Source organism: Typopeltis vanoorti, chromosome 4 (genome assembly GCF_054136105.1).
Source record: "Typopeltis vanoorti isolate ZY-2024b chromosome 4, IOZ_Tvanoo_1.0, whole genome shotgun sequence".
NCBI classification, from domain to species: domain Eukaryota; kingdom Metazoa; phylum Arthropoda; class Arachnida; order Uropygi; family Thelyphonidae; genus Typopeltis; species Typopeltis vanoorti.
Window position 1 is genome coordinate 98,225,771 of NC_143552.1, and position 20,742 is coordinate 98,246,512.

The 20,742-nt window shown below is 36.2% G+C and overlaps 1 protein-coding gene and 1 pseudogene across 4 annotated transcripts in view; both read right to left on the reverse strand.

Moving 5' to 3' along the window:
* Window positions 1-12,295, reverse strand: part of LOC150107538 (general transcription factor II-I repeat domain-containing protein 2 pseudogene) — a 29,733-nt pseudogene extending 17,438 nt beyond the window's left edge.
* The window catches only part of VGAT (vesicular GABA transporter), a 148,738-nt gene that overhangs the window by 39,484 nt on the left and 88,512 nt on the right, over window positions 1-20,742 (reverse strand). For 2 of the 4 annotated variants that reach the window (XM_090391939.1, XM_090391942.1), the window contains exons 2-3: window positions 11,897-12,259; window positions 4,689-4,933 (exon numbers count right to left, since the gene is read on the reverse strand). The gene's annotated coding sequence lies outside the window, so the exon portion shown is untranslated. The remainder of the gene's footprint in view (window positions 1-4,688; window positions 4,934-11,896; window positions 12,260-20,742) is intronic. The other 2 variants (XM_090391940.1, XM_090391941.1) reach the window with 1 other exon arrangement.

Here is a 20,742-nt window from a genome sequence, read left to right on the forward strand (position 1 = left end):
GTTTATATAAATAAACTGACACAACACGGAAAAACGAAATAAGAATATAGAAGAATTTTTTGGTTCGCCTCTGACCTTCCGACCAGCGATATGCAAGCAAGCAGTATTGATTTTCACTATTAGAGATAAAGGCACAATAGAAATCTGACAAGGAAGCAGGGGCGCGCCGGCCATATGTGCAATGTGTGCGCCGCACACAGGCGCCAGGATAGTAAAGGCGCCAAAGAGGAGGAAATACTTTTTTAAAAAAACGTTTTTTTAAGTGATTTTTTTTATTGGAGAAGGGGACAGGGGCGCCAACTAAAGTTTTGCACACAGGCGCCGGACACTACTGGCGTGCCCCTGCAAGGAAGCCAGTCTGTTCAGAATATTTCAGGGGGGAGGGGGTTGTAAAATGAACAAGCAAAACATCGATGTAGCATTGCAGTGAGATGCTACAAAACACTACATTTGAAAAAAAAAAAAAATTAAATAAATAAATAACATCTAACACGTTGATGCTAACCGTTTTCTATTTCAACGCAGAATTTAGATTGTTTGTGCGAATTCCTAGCTATTCGTTAGGACTTTCTCCTTGATATGCAGAGAGCTCAATCGGTATTAAACTAGAGTTTGGTTGCTAAAAAAGAGCGTCATGATTTTCTTTCTGTAATCTTTCTACCAGAATACAGTTTTACATAAGACTTTTTTTTTTTCAATGGATCTTTTGTTTGGAGGAAATAGCATGATGGAAAAGAATAGATTTGTTCGACTCTTTCTATCTCGTCTAAAAATAATATGAAAGAACACAAGAACAAAGAATTCGTAGACTTCTTGATATAACAGTGGAGAAAGTTGATTTTTTTTTGAAGAACGGAACGCAGAAAACCTGTAACTTGTAATTAGGAATACCACTGTTTCTCACCTATAAAGTATCGCACCCTAGACTACAGTACTATTAACTTCTTTAGCCCCTTTCCCCTCCATGCCTGTGAATAAATTTGCTTGAACTTCCGTTATTAGTATAGATTATTTTTCTCGTTTTTCGTATTTTGAAACTTTTTACAGTTAAGTTTTCAGCTTTGATATCCATTACTATATTCCACAAAGTTTTAATCGCTGTTGGCTATCTATAGAACAAAGTATTGTTTTCTGTTTCTAGAGTAAAGGGGGATTCTTTGATTTAATGTGAATGATATTTTTGTAGTCTGAAGCTATTCATTATCAGATTTGCACGTCTTCATCAAAAAATAATAAATAAATAAATAAAATAATAATAAATAAACAAATAAATAAATGATAAATAAATGAAATAAATAAATAATAAATAAATGAAATAAATAAATGAAATAAATAAATGAAATAAATAAATACATAAAAATTGTTACATCAAAAAATCTAATTCATTATAGGTTGAATTGGAGATTGTTTTGAATCATGGCCAAAGCAACAGGCAAACCAGGAAGAATGCACGAAAGTGTGTTCTTTTCACAAAAAATAAAATAAAATAAAATAAAATAAAAAATCCCCGTATAAGACTGACTAACTCATCTTCAGTTGAAGTTTTCAAAAAAAAACCAATAATAGTCTTTCTTTCCTATATTCGCTATCAAAAACAAATATATGACAGTTTGCAGATCTCTTACAGTCTACACAAACACTTTTCGATAATAATTTCACGACACATACAATCATCATTTCCTGCATGGTTATAATTCTTAACTCAAAGTATTTACCAGATAAGACCCTCACGTCGATTATCTCAAGGAGACATTTTTTTCATTCCGTATGTCAAAAGATTTATCGGAAAAATTGTCCAACATTCCACATTTAGTCAATCTACTACTCTCCATTCATCCAGTTAACAAGCTTAAAAGTTTCTGAGTTTCCCCGAAACTTTATCTATTGTCTCATCCATGAGCGTATTGGATTCCTTGCTCCTGTGGTCTTTCATATTCTGGTCGAATGTGAAGGATCATAAAGCGTACCCTTAGGAGAATAGTAGGGTTACATCAGATGTACCAGAAGTTGGGACAATCTGATCTTGTCCATTATGCTACTTCTTTTTTGTCGAGTGGAAAAAAACAACCTGAAGTTTACTTAAAATGTTTTTATATTATGATTTTTTTTTAATGCAGCAAAAGGCTGTGAAACTCTGCATCATCATCAACCAAAATACCTAAATGATAATGGATCTCATACGAGTACATTGCCTCAGTTTGGGGAGGTAATATCTTATTAAATAGCTCTTATGTTTGTAACTAATTTATACTTTCATAATTAATGGATTTATTCTTTTGGAATGGAATTATAGTACTGATCGAGTACTACGATTCTTATGCTGTTGCAGCCATGTTCTTTTTTGTTTTCGCATTTATATTAATTGTTCTTCTCTACTTGATTATAGGGGTTATAATCCAGATGTAATTTTAATTTTCATTAAAGATGAATGAAACTCGAATATAAAATCACTTTTACGGAAAATAAAAATTTCAACCATAACTTAGTGTGAGTCAATAATACTCGTAATGTGAGTTCTATGGTAATTTTTTTTTTTTTTTTGAGGTGCAGTTAGATTGACTAACTCTGAAATCAGCTGAAGAAATATCTACTAGAAAAAGTTCCTCTAGTCAGAGTCTTGAACTGGATCTATACTGGGCTTTTTTCGAGCCTAGCGTCATTTCAATGCATGGCTACAGAGGCATCTGATAATAAGAAAATAACAGAAGTGTTTTATTTACTATTTTTGTTTGTTTGTTTGTTTGTCTCATGCTGAATGGACGCTCAGTCATAAAATCCCACATAAAATCCCAAATTCGAAAGGAGGAATTTGGCTTTAAATAATCAGGCGTCTTGCTGAATCACCTTTGCATGGAGATGGTCACGAAGGCTTGTATAGCCCAATGGGAATGGCATTTGTATCCTAACTCTAGGCCGCTCGAAGAAAGATTGTTATAAATTCCATTCTAATCTCCAACTAGAAGAACTTTTTCTAAACCTTCTTCAACCAGTTCCCGAGTTGTCGATCCCTAGCAAGAAAAAATAGGTCCTTCGCAAAGAAAAAATCAAAGCCCCGGAAACTCGGGGCTTTTGATCCCGATGCCGTAAACCTTAAGACTCGGCTGATCGAAGAACGACAGTGTGATTCTGATCGCCGACTAGAGGAACTTTTTCTAAGCCTTTTTTTTAGCCAATTTCTCGAATTAGTCGATCTCCGGCACAGGCAAGTAGGGTTTCCCTGCCGGAAACTCGGATTTTTAATCCCACTCTATTTACTCGACTATAAACCTCACACTCTTTCGTATAATGAAATATAAAGATAGCGGAAGTTGTTTGCCATATTCTTCTAATGGATGCCTATTAAAATTATTGATAATCTTGGATCATCTATAAATGGTTACCTAAGTGTGGAGTTGGTTGCCCTCTTCAAAAAAAGAAAAAAAAAGTGAATTAATGCTAAAAAGGCCTTGTGTACTCTTTTTGGAGGATAAAAGACATTGACTGATTTTCATTTCGCTGAATACAAGTGTGAAAGATGATCAGTATGCAGATGATTATTTTGTGGACTGAAAATGTAATTATTACAAGATGTCATGCGGAACGTACTGCACATTATGGATATCAGTATTTTCCTGCAGCAAAGTGTATATACCATTGGATTCACATATTTATTCAAGAACTACCTAATACAGTTCCCGAACATGTGATTATTAGTGACAAAGAAAAACTACTAGGCCACGTTTCTGTCGTTAACTGTTCGGAACATTTGAAAACACCGCTAGCGTACTTATTCTCGACAACAGGAAGGTGATTGTCAATGAAATATAAAATCAACTGTAGAACAATTAAAGTTCCACTTCTAAAGTCATCCACATTCAGTTTCATAAATAAACTTTGTACAAGATGAATTCCCAAGCAGCTAACGAACAAGCAACGCCTTCTCAGTACTTTCAGAATTGCTGCTCAGTTTAATTGGAAAGACAAGGATTCAAATCTCATTTGGAATGCGAGGAACATTTATATAGGCTTTTCCACTCAGCAGGTTAAGTTAGCCATTCTCGAACAGCAGCATTTCCTTACTAGAAATTAGAGTTTTTTTACTTCCTCAAAAATAAGCTTCCATAGCTCAATTAGTATAGACGAAGCCCTTTGGTTGGAAAGACCTGGGTTCGGTTCCCGTCAGTGACGTGAGGAACCGTTATCTAGTGTCTTTCGAAGAAAGGTGAGTTGGCCGGTCTATACGGAGGTAGCGAGTTTTTTCTCACACAGAAGCTCAGGTTTTTCGTCCCCCAAAAGAGGCAAACCGGCCCCGTGAACACACGCATCTACAAACATAGGACACATCGGGAGGTAGGAGGATAGCCACCTCATCTTGGGGACTGTTGCAGTTACAAGAATACGTACCTCGACAACGTAAAAGGTTGAAGAGGAGGATTGAAGAAGAAACTTCCTCGAAAATAGGGACCAGAAAATTTATGCAACTAGCAGATATAATGAAACTTACCTCAAGTTTAGTTGTTTTGCTATAACTATAAACCACAACAAGATCAACAACAATGAAAAAATATAATCAAAACCAATACACTTTTAACCACCTTTTGAACTGTTTGAAGAAGGCGCTATTTTTAATGAGGTACGGTCAACAGAACGTGATACTAAATGATAAGTCGGGAACAACGATTTCAAGTAAAAATGAGGAAATCACTCACCTGGTAATGTATTGTTGCATGTTGCTGCCCAAACTGTGGAACCACTCCAGACGATACACTTTCAGATCCTGCAGCATCATACATGTAGTCCAGGGTTTTGCACCAATTTCATCTTCATATCCGGAAATCAAAAGTTTTAAAAATCCCCTATTGGAGGAGGAGGGAGATGCATGACAACGCCCAGTAGATTTTTTTTTCTTTCTTTCTGCAGACACACAAAACTTTGTATGCAGCTGGATCATGTCCTATCAAAAAAATGATGCCCGAAATGATGTCTTTGTTTGTTCAATGTTGTTTTTATGCTACTTTTAATGAATACATTGTGATTTGGGATAAATGTTAAAAGTACTGCAAGCATTGTTTACGAGTATACTGTACATTTCCAATCTTTTCGAAGAATCTTATATATTTGAAAACAGTGCATTAAATTTTTGCCTGAATAATAAAAAAAATTTTAAAAAATCAGCTAACGCCTTTGTATTTCCATATAGGGAGTAGATGAGGTCGTTTAGCCCTATCTAACTTTCGGAGACTGAGTGGGCAGTTCAAACTCCACTTGAGAGATAGCTAGCCCAAGGCTATCACTAATTTAGAGGCAGGTAGTGAAGAGGGACCGCTCAACAAGTGCCGCCATCTCGTGGTCCCTAACCCTAATACAATATGTTTAATGTCTGAAATAATGTGGGTTCTACGGTCGATTTTGTTGAGTTTACGGGACGAAAAACCCGAGTTTCCGGGAGAAAACACCCGCTTGCCCATGCCAGAGATCGACTAACTCGGGAACCGGTCGAAAAAAGACAGAAAAATTTCCTCTAGTCGCCGAATAGATTCGAAACAAAGTCTTTCTTCGGTGTGCAAACGCCACATCCACTGAGTTTATTTGTATCAACAACAGCAGCTGTGTACATTTAAAAATAAATATATATACAGCTATTTACAATTTGTACATAGGCTGCTAATTCTATTAGGCATTTTCATTTACTCGTTACAATATACTTATGACACCTGTTTTACAATCACTGTTTAAATAAGATACAACATCACATGCTCAATTTCAATTTTCCTTATTGTCCTATTGAATTGTTTGAGCTGTTATTTTTTGTTGGTATATGTTACATAGTGATTTCAGTCTATTTATAAGTTCCATTATCAGATCAATCTATTCTCGTTTATATATATATATATATATATATATATATATATACATCCACATACATATATACATATATATATACATACATATACATACATATATATGTTAGCATTGACATTTTCCATATGTACAATTCGTTTTACATATATCTTCATTTTATATCTTTGTTCACATATTTAGGATGATTATTTTATTAACTTAATTTAAATGCACATTTATTCTTAAAATACATACATTGCTTATGTTTTTATTTACATTTATATATGCATATATTTTGGTAATATCTCTATATCTCTTGCAGATTTTATTTTTTTGTAGGCACTCTTATTTTTACAAAAAAGAATTCCATCTTGCTTTAACATTATATTGTTTGCTTAACTTAAGAGGTAAATCTGTAATTTCTTATATACAAAGTTTTCTGAATTGCAGAATTAGTTACAGGTCTATAAATGGATAATATATCCTATTAACATTTTGGGTTATTATCATGTTATGAACTTATGTTATCTGCATTTCTTACAATTGACATATCTACCGTCCTTGTGTCTGTATATACAAGAACATATACATATTTGTGGTAATATATCTTAATCTACATATTTATTACTAAAGTAGTATTGACTTATCTTATGGAGTAATTTGCTATTTGCATTTCCATTTTTTTCCCCCTTACACAATTAGATATACATATATATAACATTCTTATCCCTTATATTATATATAGGCGTACCTATATATTATTATTAATATTTTTATTATTTTTTTAAACTTTTATTTATTTATTTATTTTAATTATTATTATTATTATTATTATTATTATTATATATATATATATATATATATATATATATATATATATATATATATATATATATATATATATATATATATACTTTTTTTTTAATTTATTTATTTTTGTTTTATTTTTTTATTAGATTTGATATCTTGTCATTATTCCTCTCATTGTGGCGAATGGGCCTACGTTAACAGCACCTTTGTCTGGGATTATGCTTTTTGTTCAGATAGTGGGTTATCATTATTGTTCACCACTAACTACGGGGGTTCCATTATCGGTATAAGTTTTATTTTTCCCTCTTCTTCTCCTTCTTCAATTAGGCCGAGTTTCTTCCATTGCTGTGTTGTTATGCTCTTGGTTTGTGTAGTGTTTATGATAATTTCCTTTAAATAATTGTTAATTTTTGCTAGTATGTTTGGTCTGATGTTTCTTCCGTGTATTTTGTCACATCTGTGGGACCATATTGCATATATTGTTATTATTATGATTATTAGTTACTTAAATATCAAGAGCTAATAAGCTTCATTTCGGCAACAAAAACATTATTCAAATTAAGGGGATATTAAATCCCACATTGTTTTAAAACCGAATAAGAAACTCAAAGATTGGAATCACAGAATTTCTTGCCGAATATAATAAACTATAAAGTATCGGCGACCACTAGCGTCCGCTAAATGCAAGTGACCCTAACACGTAGTGCAATATCGGAAATCTCGAAACTGCAAAATCGGAAATCTCGTATTGCACTACGTGTTAGGGTCACTTGCATTTAGCGGACGCTAGTGGTCGCCGATACTTTATAGTTTACTATATTCGGCAAGAAACTCTCTGATTCCAATCTTTGAGTTTCTTATTCTGTTTTAAAACAATGTGGGATTTAATATCCCCTTAATTTGAATAATGATTATTAGTTCTGTTTTTTTTCATTTTTTGGTCTTCCAACCAAAATAATGTGTTTTCAGAGAATGGTTGTGTCTTATGTAGGAGTTTCTGTATGGTGTTCCATACTGTGGACGTTTTGCTACAGAACATCATAATATGATATATTGTTTCTGGGTTGGGACAGAAATGACACTTCGCTGGGCCTTGTAATGGGATTTTTTTTGCTACACACCACATTTTTGTGGAGAGACAGGCATGATGTACTTTATAGAAGAATGTTTTGTATTTTGGTAACAGTGGAGGTCGGAAAACTTTGTTAAGCACTGGACTTAGCCTAATTTCTCCTTTTCTTATTTCCCTGTGTTGGGGAGGCGGGAATGTCACTTGACTTAATGTTTTGTATAGTTTTCTTGGTTTGATTGTCAGTAAGTTTTCGGTATCTGAGTGTTTCATTATATATGTGTACCCTTCGGCTATTTCTTTGAACATTCTCGGGCTTGGTTTTTTTATATCTGGAAGTGAGCTTATAAACCTATGCGGCAAACACTTTTTTAAGAATGTTGCCGCATAGGCATGATAGGTTTTGTGTGTGTGCTCGGGCTGCTGTTATTGCCCTGCCGATGAGAGTTTTCAGATGGATGTTTAGCAATGCTAAACCTCCAGCTTCAACTTCATGGAAGAGTGTTGATCTGCGCATGGGTTCATACTGAGAGCCCCAGATGTATGTAGCGCAGAGCCTGTGTATTTTTTCGGCCCACCTTCCGTGATACGGGGTGTTGTATATCTTGTACCACAGGTGAAATGTTAGGTAGATGTTGCAAACCCGGGCCCTTCCTCTGACGGACAGTTGTCTAGGGCGCATTGCATTAATTTTCTTCTTTATGCCGTCATGGAGTTCTTTCCACTGTTCTACATGTGATTCTGAGCTTCCAATGTTGATGCCCAGAACCAGTATGTAATTATTCACATGTATTCCTGAAGGAATCCTTGGTTGGTTTTCCCGCTTTCCAATTATTTTGCAGTGGGATTTTGCCAGATTCACATTCAGTGCTGAGGCTTTGCTGAAGTCTTTTATTATTTTGAGTGTTGTGTCCAAAGATTTTTGTGTTCCTAGTGTTAAAGTGACGTCATCAGCATATGCCAAAATTTTGGCGTCACTTTCTCTGTGTATATGTGTTCCTTTGATATTGTTGTATGTGTTAATGGCTATAATGAGTGGTTCTAGGGCTAGAACAAATAAAGCCATGGATAGTGGGTCTCCTTGCCGGATAGAACATTTTATTGGGAAAGAGGCTGAGAGATTTTTATTAATGATCAGCCTACCTTCCGCGTTTCTGTACAAAAGCTTAATCGTTTCTTTCCAGTTTACTCCAACTCCTATTCGGTCTAGTGTTTCAAACAGGTATTGGTGGCTAACTGTGTCAAATGCCTTTTGAATATCTAGCCCCATTACAATACATGGATTTTCTGTGAGGCTGTAATAATCGCAAATGCATTGGAGGTGCATTATTGTGTCAAGAATATTTCTTCCTTTCACTGCACATGATTGTGCTGGTGAGATAAGTTTATGGAGGTGCTTTTGTATTCTGTTTGTAAATATTTTAGATATTATTTTGTAATCAGTATTCAGTAGGGTTATGCCTCTCCAGTTTTTTATGTCTTGTAACTTCTGTTGATCCCCAACCTTTGGTAGTAGTACAATGTGTCCTGTGTTGAATTTTGCTGGCGTTGTCTGTGTTGTAATAATCGTGTTGATCATTTTAATAAAAATATGTTCAAATTTTGGGAAGTATTCTTTATAGAATTCGCCTGTTAGTCCGTCTTCACCTGGTGATTTGTTATCCGGGAGCTGTTTCACTATAAGACGGCATTCTGCTAAGGTGATTGGTGCGTCGATCTCCTCGGCCTCCTGCTGGGTGATTTTGGGGAAGAGTGAAAGGAATCTTTCTCTTTCTTCCTGACTGCTGGGTTTTCTTGAAATAGTGAAGAAAAGTATTTTTGAACACCACAAATTATTTCGGAGTCTTTGTTTAGAGTTTGCCTTCGTATGTTATGGTTTTTATTCTCTGTTTTGCGTTCCGTTGTTTCTCAAACAGCCATGCTGTCGAGGTTTTCCCTTCATCATTTTCAATTATTTTGAGACCAGCACGTAGCCACTCCCCTTCTATTTCCTGAAACTGTTTCACTGTGATGCGGTTTTTAATTTCTTCTATTTCTGTTCTGATGTTTTCATTATTTCTATCATGGTGGTGATAGAATTTTGATAATTTCTTCATGTCCGCATTCTGTTTGTTCCTGTGTTGCTGCTTTTTTATTCTACTAATTTTGATTGCTGTTTGTTTTGTCATGTGTTTAAATTTCTCCCAGGCTGTTATAGCATTTTCTATGGATTCTATTTCCTCAACTATTTTCTCTATGTTATTGTTGAATTCATCGTCATCTTTAAGGTGTTTATTAAATTTCCATAGGGGGAAATTTCTGTTTGTAAACTTATCAGATGTTTCTGTTTGTTGATATTGTAGTTCAGCCATCACCATATGGTGATCGCTGAACATGACAGGTGTGTGTTGTACAGTTTTGACCTTTATATTTCTGAATGTTTGGATGTATATACGGTCTATTCTAGAGGCGTTTCGGGGTGCAAAATATGTGAATTCCTTCTTTTGGGGATGCAAGATTCTGAAGGCATCTGATAGGCCACAGTGGGTGAAAACTCTTGTGAAATTTTTCTGCGGAAGTAAGTTTGGGTGTTCTTGATCCTTTTGTGGTTGTTCTGTAAAGTTCATATCTCCTGCTATTATTGGGTTATTTTTTTGTTGAATATAGTGTCGCACTTCTTCCCAGAAGGTGGTCTTATGATTATGTGTGGATGGTCCATATATGTTAATTATGTTGTGTATTTTTTTCTGCCAAAGGAGCTCGACCTCCAGAACTCCATGCCTGATTACGACATTATGGGATAATATTTGGAGGTTACCCGATTTTTTTATTAGTGTAGTAACTCCACCTATTCCATTGGTCTGAGCCTCTTCGGCAACGATATGGTACATTGTTTGTAACTTGTATTTGAAGCTGTTTGATGGGTCAGTGTTGTTGTGTAGTCTAGTGTCTTGTATCATAAGTATATCGGGTCTGTGTTGAAATATTAAATTAACTGTTAGTTGAATCGATGTTTTATTATTTAGCCCGTTTACATTTAGTGTAATGATTTTTAGATTGTAAGTCATAGTTAGAAAGGTGAAAGTTTTCTAGAGCCTTTTCTTTCCGGACTCTTAGTTAATTTTTTTTCTTTGGGTTTTGACTTCCGGCTTTTGGTGATGTTAGGCGTAAACTTCATTTTTGCTCTCTTTACTGGGGTCTGTTTAGTATTCCATTCTGATTTCTCTACTTCGTTTTCTAAATCCGTTTTATTTTTTTCTGTAATTTGTGTTACCGAGGTGGTTTGAATTATTTCAATGTTTGGAAATTCTTCATCTTCAACCGGGCAATTATTATTTAATTCTTCATTTGTGTTATTCGGAGTGATTTTTTTTCTCTGTAGTTTCAGGTTTTGTTACTTTTTCTGAATCTGAAACTGACCTTTGGCTGTTAGTCTCCTCGCCTGCCCGGAGACTCTTCGGAATTCCGGAGCCTGGAGAATCCCTTCCTTTGCCTTTAGCGGAGAGTTATTTTCATTACATTCCTCATGCCCATAGGTGTTAAGCCCTGGGGTGCTGCTCTCATTGACCCGATTCTCTGCCTCATATTCAATAGTTGAAGTTATTTCCTGGAAGTCTTCTGCTTTTTCAAGCTCATCGCATGTGTTCGGTTGACTACCCGAAGGGCACGCGGCCAACATGGAGGCATATGTCTGCCCTGGGCATTGTTTAATATCGTGTCCGATTCTCTTGCATCGCTCACATTTCGATGCTGTGCATTCTCTTCTTAGATGACCTACCTGCCTGCATCAGAAGCACACAGGAGGTCTTCCTGGAATGATCACTAAGCCTGGCATTTTAAAAACTTTTATAATGTACGGGATATTTTCTAGTCTGGCATCGTCATTCAATGTAATAGTCAATCTTTTTTTGTTAGATAATACATGCGCCCATTCTTTATCTTTTATATTGGATACATTTTCAATACATTCTATTTTACCAAATGATTCTCAAAGTGCATGCCAACTAATCTATTAGATATTTAGGGGGGAAGCAACCAATGAATTAAAATATCTAATTTTCTAGATCTCCCAATGGGGATAATTTCACATATATGGTTATTAACATTAAGTGATTTTAATTTAGCAAAATTTTCTTTCAAAGAAACATGTTTAAATGAAATTATGAAAATGTAACTGAACTTTAAGGAGCCAAGGTGCCATACATCGGAACCTCTTACCTTGCCTTTCAAACTTTCGATGATATCCAGTTCTGTATATGGGGCGCCAGAAGGATCACACTTTAGGATGCAGGCCTTGCTCCAATCTAGTTCATCTGGGAGATTCAACGATGAGAGAACATCTGAATTGAAATCCTTCGTTGTACTGGCAGCAGGTGACTGAGAGACGGTCGCTGATGCCTGTTCCATTGTGTTATGTAGACTTGTTACTGTAGAGACTGGGGATGTATCCTTCAGTGATCCAGTAGCCTTGGTACTTGAAGAGGTATTGCCAGATGAAACATTTCCTTCCGGTAGTTGTTGAAAGCTAGTAGCCTTAATAGGTGAGCTATGCCACATCCACTGAGCTACACAGGCTCGAGCCTGAATAATACATTTTCTTATTATAGCATATTTCATTTCTGCAGTAATTGATATGTTAACAATTTTGCATCCATTTATTTTTGTTGTTTAAACTCATTCTATATCTTAATTCCATTTCTAAAGTTAAGTTTCTGCACCACATCGTGTGCAAAAAATAAATAAACAAATCCTCTGATGCCTATATTCTCCGAAGACACTAGTCAGAGCTCCTTTAGTCCTAATTTTTTGAAAATAGGTTGGCAGTGAGCTCTATTCTTAAACCCTTCACCAGGGCCGTACTCAGTGGCGGACTGTCCAGGATGTCAACTAGCCCGATGGCAAGTGGGCCCCTTTAAACATTAGACAATATGTGAAAAATGTTAATGACCTTCTAGTAGCTTGAAAATATAATAGAAGTTCCAATATTATTACTGTATGCAACTAAAATTTACCTTGTATTACTATTTTAATAAAAAAAAATTAATAAAAAATCATTTTCGAGGATACTTTATATTTAAGAATATAATAAATAAATCTGAAAAAATCATTCTGATTCGGGTTATGTGAGGCCGACACATGATATATAGGCTCGGATCTTTAATATTGCGACTGCGTAATGAAGCTTAGCTGGGAATCCCAGCCTGTGACCGTGACGTGCAGCCGGAGTCAACTTTGTATCGAGCTATTGCATACATTGCAAAGACAGCAAATATTTTTCATTGCGTCGGTCTCAGTTTGAGTGTGCTTCGTTAGCTCTTCACCTCGTGCTTACTGTGTTTTATGTTTTATAAAAGGTATGTATGTAATTAATATTTTTTTTATATACTGTGTTCCTATGCCCTTTAATTTAAATATAATGTTTCAATATTTTCTTTCATTGTATAAAATTAGTATAAAAGTACTAGATAGTAAATATATTTAAGCTACAGTCTCAAATAATAATATATACTCATAATGCAAGTTCAATAAATAATGATACCTTTTATTTACTCTACAGTTAAAATTACTGTGATTGTTAAAATTGTTGTTATATACTTGTTAATAATAGATGCATCTATAAAGCATATTTCCATTGATATGTTCTTGCAGCGTAATTGTAATTGCAGATGTTCATTTTTCCCAACGTGAATTATTTTTAATTAAGTTTTAATTTTAGGAACATTATCCCTACCAGCATGGAAAAGAAAAAGCATAAATCTGGATCACTGAAACGCAAAGAGCGACAAGAAGCAAAAAGGCAGGAATCAGCCAAGCGATGCCAGTCTATTACAGATTTTATAATACCACCATCCATATCAATGTACAGTTTTGCAACAAATAATCAAGAAGCAAGAATCAATACCCATAGGGATGATGCAATGACTTGTGAGTTACAAGAATAGCAAAGAGCTAATTTGAATGTAGAGATAAATACAATAGCATCCTTTATTCACCCCCCACCCTCTTCTGACTTCATTGTTCCGGTATTTTTACTACCTGTAGTTGCAACATCTGAACACATAGCTTCAACTAGTTATTACAGGGAATAAGATATACTTTCAGGCATAAGTGACTTGGTTTCTGAAGCACATCTCATAAATGAACCTACACAAGAATTGAAAGATCAACTGCAGGAATCTTCCAATATCTATGACGAGCAAATCTGAAACAGCTTTTTGCTAAAAACATTCATTCCAGCCACTCAATGATCTGCCATTTGATGCTCGTTTGTATGAGAGGAAAATTATGAATGACTCAGTCCCAAGAAAATGGCTAACATATAACAAAGAAAATAGGTGCTTATAGTGTTCATACTACTTGGCGTTTTAGTCTCCCAGTACTTGTGATCTATCACCCTTTACGTGACTTTAGTGACTACAGGCGTATTAGCCAGAGCTTGGATTTACATGAATCGACAACAATACATGTCAGAAATGTTTAGCAATTTATCAGTGTGGTTAATGATGGCATCTTAGATAATTTTTTTGTATCTTCACTAATTAAAAAGAAAGAAGTGTTGAAGCAGACGAGTATTGCCATGAGGATTATAGATATCATAAAGATGCTAGGCAAGCAAGCAATTCCTTTTCGAGGTCATAGAAATGAATCGGCCTACATTCTGGATAATGAGGTTCTGAATCATGGCAATTTTTTAGCTACAGTGATGGCAAAATATTACCCCCATTATGGCAACTCACGTTTCTGCAGTACAAAAGAAGTCTACACAAAGAATCAAACGATTAGAACAAGGAAAGGCTCAAAGTAAAGGCCGTGGTGGACTTGTTACATACCTGAGTAAAACAACTTCGCGTATTAACATGATAATCCAAATTATGGAGACTATGATAAAAGAAAAAATTAGTCGTGAAGTTTCTCAAGCAAAATATTATTCTATTCAACTTGATTCAACACAAGATAATTCATCCATCAATCAGTTAGCATTATATTCGGTATGTGCTTAAAAGTGTTATCTGTCAGTGACTATTTTTGGTTGTGCCAAGTAATAATGGTACAGGACAGGGACTTTTTGATCTATTGACTGTAACAATGCAACATCTTAAAATTGATCCCAAAAAATGTTTATTTGATAGTACAGATGGAGCTTCAAGCTACCATGGCCAGTATAATGGTTTACAAAGTAAAATTACCGATGTGGGTGATCAACAAGTTCATATATGATGCTATGCCCATGTCTTGAATTTGGTGATAACTGAAAACAACAAAATGTTGCGTGGCTGCATTTTCTTTTTCAATTTGCTCCAGAATTTAGCAACTTTTGATAGAAGTTGTTGGAGAACATCCAGGACAAGAAAAAATGAAATGATTAAAGTTAATTGTTAATTTGTGAGACAAGATAGTCAAGAAAATCTAATGTAGCAACGACTATATTTGGACGTTTTTATGATGCCGCTGTCAGCAGTTTTGTAAATCTATTGACATGCTCATCAATGATACAAGATTCAGACAAGTCTGATGCAAAAACAAAACAAAAAGAAAATGTTTTACTTCAAAGTCTTCTAAAGTTTGAAACAATATTGACACCGTTACTTGTATATATTTAAAATTACAGCCCCGTTATCAAGTTATTTACAGACAAGTGGTTTATATATGTTTACTGCAGGAGTTTAATAGATTCAGCTACAACAAAGTTGAAGGAACAGACAAGAACAATTGATAACGTTCACAGTAAGGCACTGGAATTTGTAAATAAATATAATGACAAGATTTCTCAGTTGAATATGGATGAAATTCAAACATTGGAAATTGACTCTTTGGAAACAGCATTGCAAGTTAAGAGGCAGAGGAAGAAGAAAAGAATGGCAGATGAGCTTATAGATGATGAAGGAAATTCCCCAGATTCTCTAGCTGATTTTAGAGTAAATGTGTTTATCCTAATAATCGATGCATTTCCCAGTCACTAGATTCACTCTTTTTACAACACAAAAAGTTGTATAAAAATTTATCTTGCTTGACCCAGCAAAGCTTAAAAACTATTGCAAAGAACGCCCTTGAAGATGAAGCATTGGAAGGTATTAAGCAGTTCCACAAATCAGCAAAGATCAAGTAATATTTGAATTGTTTTCTTTTGCTTCGAACTTTGATGCATTAAAGCTATTGCTTAATGATGGTGAGAATATTATTATTATTATTATTATTATTATTATTATTACGGGCAACTCCAGGGAGTCATTAGACTCATCGAGGGAGGCCCCAAGTCATTTTCATCACAACTATTTGACATTCATACAGTATCTATCATACCTCGCCTTAAACTCATTCACTGTCACAGCATCCACCACAGACTCAGGGAGCGCATTCCACTCATTCACTACTCTAAAAGTAAAGAACCCAGCTCTAACACCTTTACTAACCACACTTTTGCCCAGTTTCCATGGATGTCCCCTAGTCCTCCCACAACCAGCCCTGTTCTCAAAAATATCTTCTGAATTAATTTTATAGAAACCCTTCAGTAATTTGAATGTCTCAATCATATCTCCCCTCCTCCGCCTATCAACCAATTTTTGCAACCCACAAATCCTCAACCTGTTCTCATACGGTTCATTCCACAGACCTGCTATCATCTTGGTCACTCGCCTCTGGATCCTCTCCACCTCCTCCCCATCAAGAAGAAACCTAGGTGACCAAATCTGAGCACAGTAGTCGAGATGAGGTCTTATCAAGGCTCGATACAGAGGAACAATAACCTGCTTGTCTCTGCTTGGCAACGTATTCTTCAGCAACCAAGTGATTTGATGAGCTGATTTGGCCACTTTTGCAATGTGTCCCCTAAATTTCAATTCCTTATCCACCAACACTCCTAAATCTCGTGCCTCATCAATTTCCTGGAGCACGGTTCCACCAATGCAGTAAACTGCCTCCCATCTTTTCACCCCAAAATGCATAACCTTACATTTTGCCACATTAAATTGACATCCATTCTCCCTAGCCCAGACCTCCAATCTATCCAAATCATCCTGCAAAATTTTGACGTCTTCTGCATTCACTATTGCCCTACCCAACTTCGCATCATTCGCAAACAAATGAACTGTTCCTCTCAGATCCTTTCCTATATCATTTATGAACAAATTAAACAGCAGTGGTCCAAGAACAGATCCTTGTGGTACACCACTAGTCACAGGCCGTCTTGTGGACTCTACTACTGAGTAAACCACTCTCTGATATCTCTCCGTCAACCACCCTCCTATCCATCTCACCAACCCTATGTCTATTCCCATATGCTGCAATTTACTGATTAGAATTCCATGTGGTATCCTGTCAAAGGCCTTAGCAAGGTCCAGCAGAATCACTGTAAACCCATTACCCTTATCCAGTTCAGCCGTCACTGTGTTATAATACGTGAGCAAGTTACTGAGGCATGACCTACCCTTCACAAAAACCATGCTGTCCCCGATACAGTATCCCATTTTCTTCTATCCAATCTTGTATTTTCCTCTTGACTATTTTCTCTAAGACCTTGATAATGATTCCTGTTATGCTGATTGGCCGGTAATTTTCAACAGCAGCCTTGGAACCACCTTTGTGCAGTGGAACTATTTTCCCCTCTTTCCACCCCCTTGGGACTGACCCAGTCCTGAGGCTCAAATTAAACATAATGGTCAAGGGCACTGATAATTCTTTGGCCGCTTCACGTACGACACGAGCTGGTATACCATCCCATCCCACAGATGTATTGACATTGAGGTTCTGTAATAGACTAGTTACCTCTACCTCATCCATCACAATTCCAGTATAAGCTGTTGGTTCCTCCATTTTCGCAAAGCCACCACCTGGATGATATACTCTTGCAAAGTGCTCGCTCAGTAATTCCACAACATCGACTGATTCAGTTACCTCCCTACCCTCAGCATTTTTTAAGATCATTCTACCATGAGCATTTTTCCTTTTACTTGCAACATATTGAAAAAACTGTTTGGGATTCTCTTTAGCCTGCATGGCCAATTTCCTTTCGTAATCTGCTTTTGCTTTTCTTACCACCCTTGTTACCATCCTGGCCTGAGCTTTATGCTGTTCATGCACCTGATGGTCACCCTTCTCCTTAAATTCCCTCCACAATTGTTTCTGTTTTTGCAGCTCAAGCTTAATAGTGTTATTCATCCATTTAACCCCTACCTGATTTATTATTCGGACTCTTGGTATACAGTCAACCATTGCCTCCTGCAAACAGTTCTTAACCACCTCCCATGCACCATCAACATCCAGCCCTTGCAGTTTTACATGCCATGGCATTGAGCCAAGCACACACCTAAGCTTGTCATACTTACCAGCCCGGTAATTCCACATATACCCTGTCTTAATTGTAAATTCGACTCCTTTAGCCACCTCCCAAGTCATGACCTTATGGTCACTCTCACCAATTGGTGGCAACATGGTCATGTTCATTACAGCTACATTTGGGAATAAAAATTAAATGATAGACTTATACTTGTGGGTGCCCCCCCCCCCTTTGTCTCCTGGCAACAAATATGAATTCCAGTTGCAAAGTGTAAAACTTGTAGCACTTGCCCATCGTGTGTACTAAAAATTCTGGCATCCAACAGACTTCAAGACAAAGCACGTGATAATCTTTATGAACTTTATAATGTCATCTGCACACTATCAGTTACTCAAGTCCAATGTCAAAGGACATTTTCAAAGCTAGAGATCATAAAGACAAGGCTAAGAAATTCACTGTCCGAGGAGAACTTGGAATCATACAGGTTGCTATCTCTTGAAAAGGAATTGTTAGATGAACTGGATGCAGAAGCAATTATTGACAGATTCGCGCAATCATCTAATGAATTCAACCGATTGCTCTTAATACAGTGGACTGCATGAAATATGCTTTTGAACTATCTGTTAATGTGTAAAATGTTCAGTACAAGTCAACTATTTAAAAATATCCACCATTTATTTAAAATTTAAAAAAATATTAAAAATTCAATTATAACAATCTGTATTTACATTTAGTATCTACTGTATACTGCCAGTAATATTTACAATATATGTACACTGTAATTACTAAAAAATATACATTTATTTCACAGAAAATTTAATTGCACCTTTTTTGCAGTTATGTATTTGTTTAAAAATTTATTTATTTATTATAAAAATTAAATGATAGACTTATACTTGTGGGTGCCCCCCCCTTTGTCTCCTGGCAACCAATATTTTTAGACCCAGTCTGCCTCTGGCTGTACTTATGCGCAGTGTACGAGGCTCTAACTGGGGACCCATAAAAATTGCATCCAATTTAAAGGCCCTAAGTAATAAGAGAGGGATTTTGGTGTACCCTAGCGGTTCGGCCCCCCCCCCGCCTGCCTGGAGAAAAGTGTGAGTACCGCCCTGCCCTTCACTGACAGTCAGCCCAGGCTAATAATGAATCGCAGCTTTTTGGGAAAGAGCACTCAAGACAACTTCCGCTATTTCGTGGACTTAATCCTTAACATTCGTGTTATGGGCTGAGTGTGAGTTCTATGGTCGAATTTTCCATAATCGACCGTTTAATTATTATTATTATTATTATTTAACACTTCCAGGGAGTCCAAAGACTCATCGAGGGAGAACACCAATAACAGAGAAGCTAGCCTGTAACTATCAGTGATTTTAATTGTCGCCCTGGAGGAGGCCACCACCATATACAATAATACAATATAATAATAAACAGTATATTATTGACTGAAGTAGTAAGTTACACAATCGAGTTTTTTGAGAATGTATTGAAAAACTCAAGTTGCCCATGCCAGAGATTGATATCCTCGGTAACCGGTTGAAGAATGGCTTAACCACCTTACCGGCCATTAAAGATCAAATACGCACCCTCAAAAACTTCGTATCCATCATAAATTTCAATGTGATATCAATGATATTACAATTTGAATACGCACTTCGCATCCACGGAAATGTTGACGTATATATACATCATGGCCGGTAGTTGATCACTACTCTATCTGTATTAATGACAGTATTTCTAGATTTGGGGTGGCTCACCAGTGAATCAAACTTGCATTTCAATCATCATGGGACTCATTAAAAATTTTTCGGTATGACATCGATGAAATGCGTAATACGGTGTTAAAATTTTCAGTCTCTAATACTGGTTCCATAGCGTTCTTGATATCTATTATTTCTTTGTTACTATATCAACATTTCTAACCCCTTCTTCGACCTGTTCCTGAATTAGTTGATCTCGTGCATGGATAAACAGTTTTTTGCCCTTAGAACCCATATTATCTTAGACAATAATACCTCGAGTTAGGGTTAGGTACTATGAGGTGGCGGCAGTTATCTGCCGTTATAATTAGTGATAGTCTTGGGCAAGCTATCACTGATTGGCTACCGGTGGAGATTTAACTGTCCCCTTAGTCTCCGAAAGTCAGATAGGGCTAAAACGGTCTTCACTACTTCCTTTAGGGATTAAAAGGTGGTAGCAGTTTTATTTTATATAAAAAAATAATAATTAATTTTATTTTAAAGATAACAGTTATGAGAAACCTGTGTAGCTCAATAGAAGTGGCGTTTGCATTCTACAGCGTTTGACTGCACGAAGAAAAGATTTGGTGGTTCAAATTATTCATCTAGTCGCCGACTAGAAGAAATTTTTCTAAGCCTTTTTTCAACCGGTTCTAGAGTTAGTCGATCTCTGGCATGGGCTAGCAGGTTTTTTCTCCCGGAAACTTGGGTTTTTCGTCCCGTAAACTCAAGAAAATCGACCGTCGAACCCACACTATTTTCAGACATTAAAAATATTGTGTTAGGGTTAGGGACCACGAGATGGCGGCACTAGCTTGCCGCCTTCTTCACTGCGTACTGATGAATCAGTGATAGCCTTGGGCCAGCTATCTCTCTGATTGGCTACCAGTGGAGATTGAACTGTCCACTCAGTCTCCAAAAGTTAGATAGGGTAAACGGCCCTGCCTACTCCCTATGCGGGAACAAATAGGCGTTAGCTGATTTTTTTTTTTTTTTTAGATAACAGTTATAAGTTCGATTCTGGGCCTGTTGCTAAGGCCTGCACCTGTTAATCG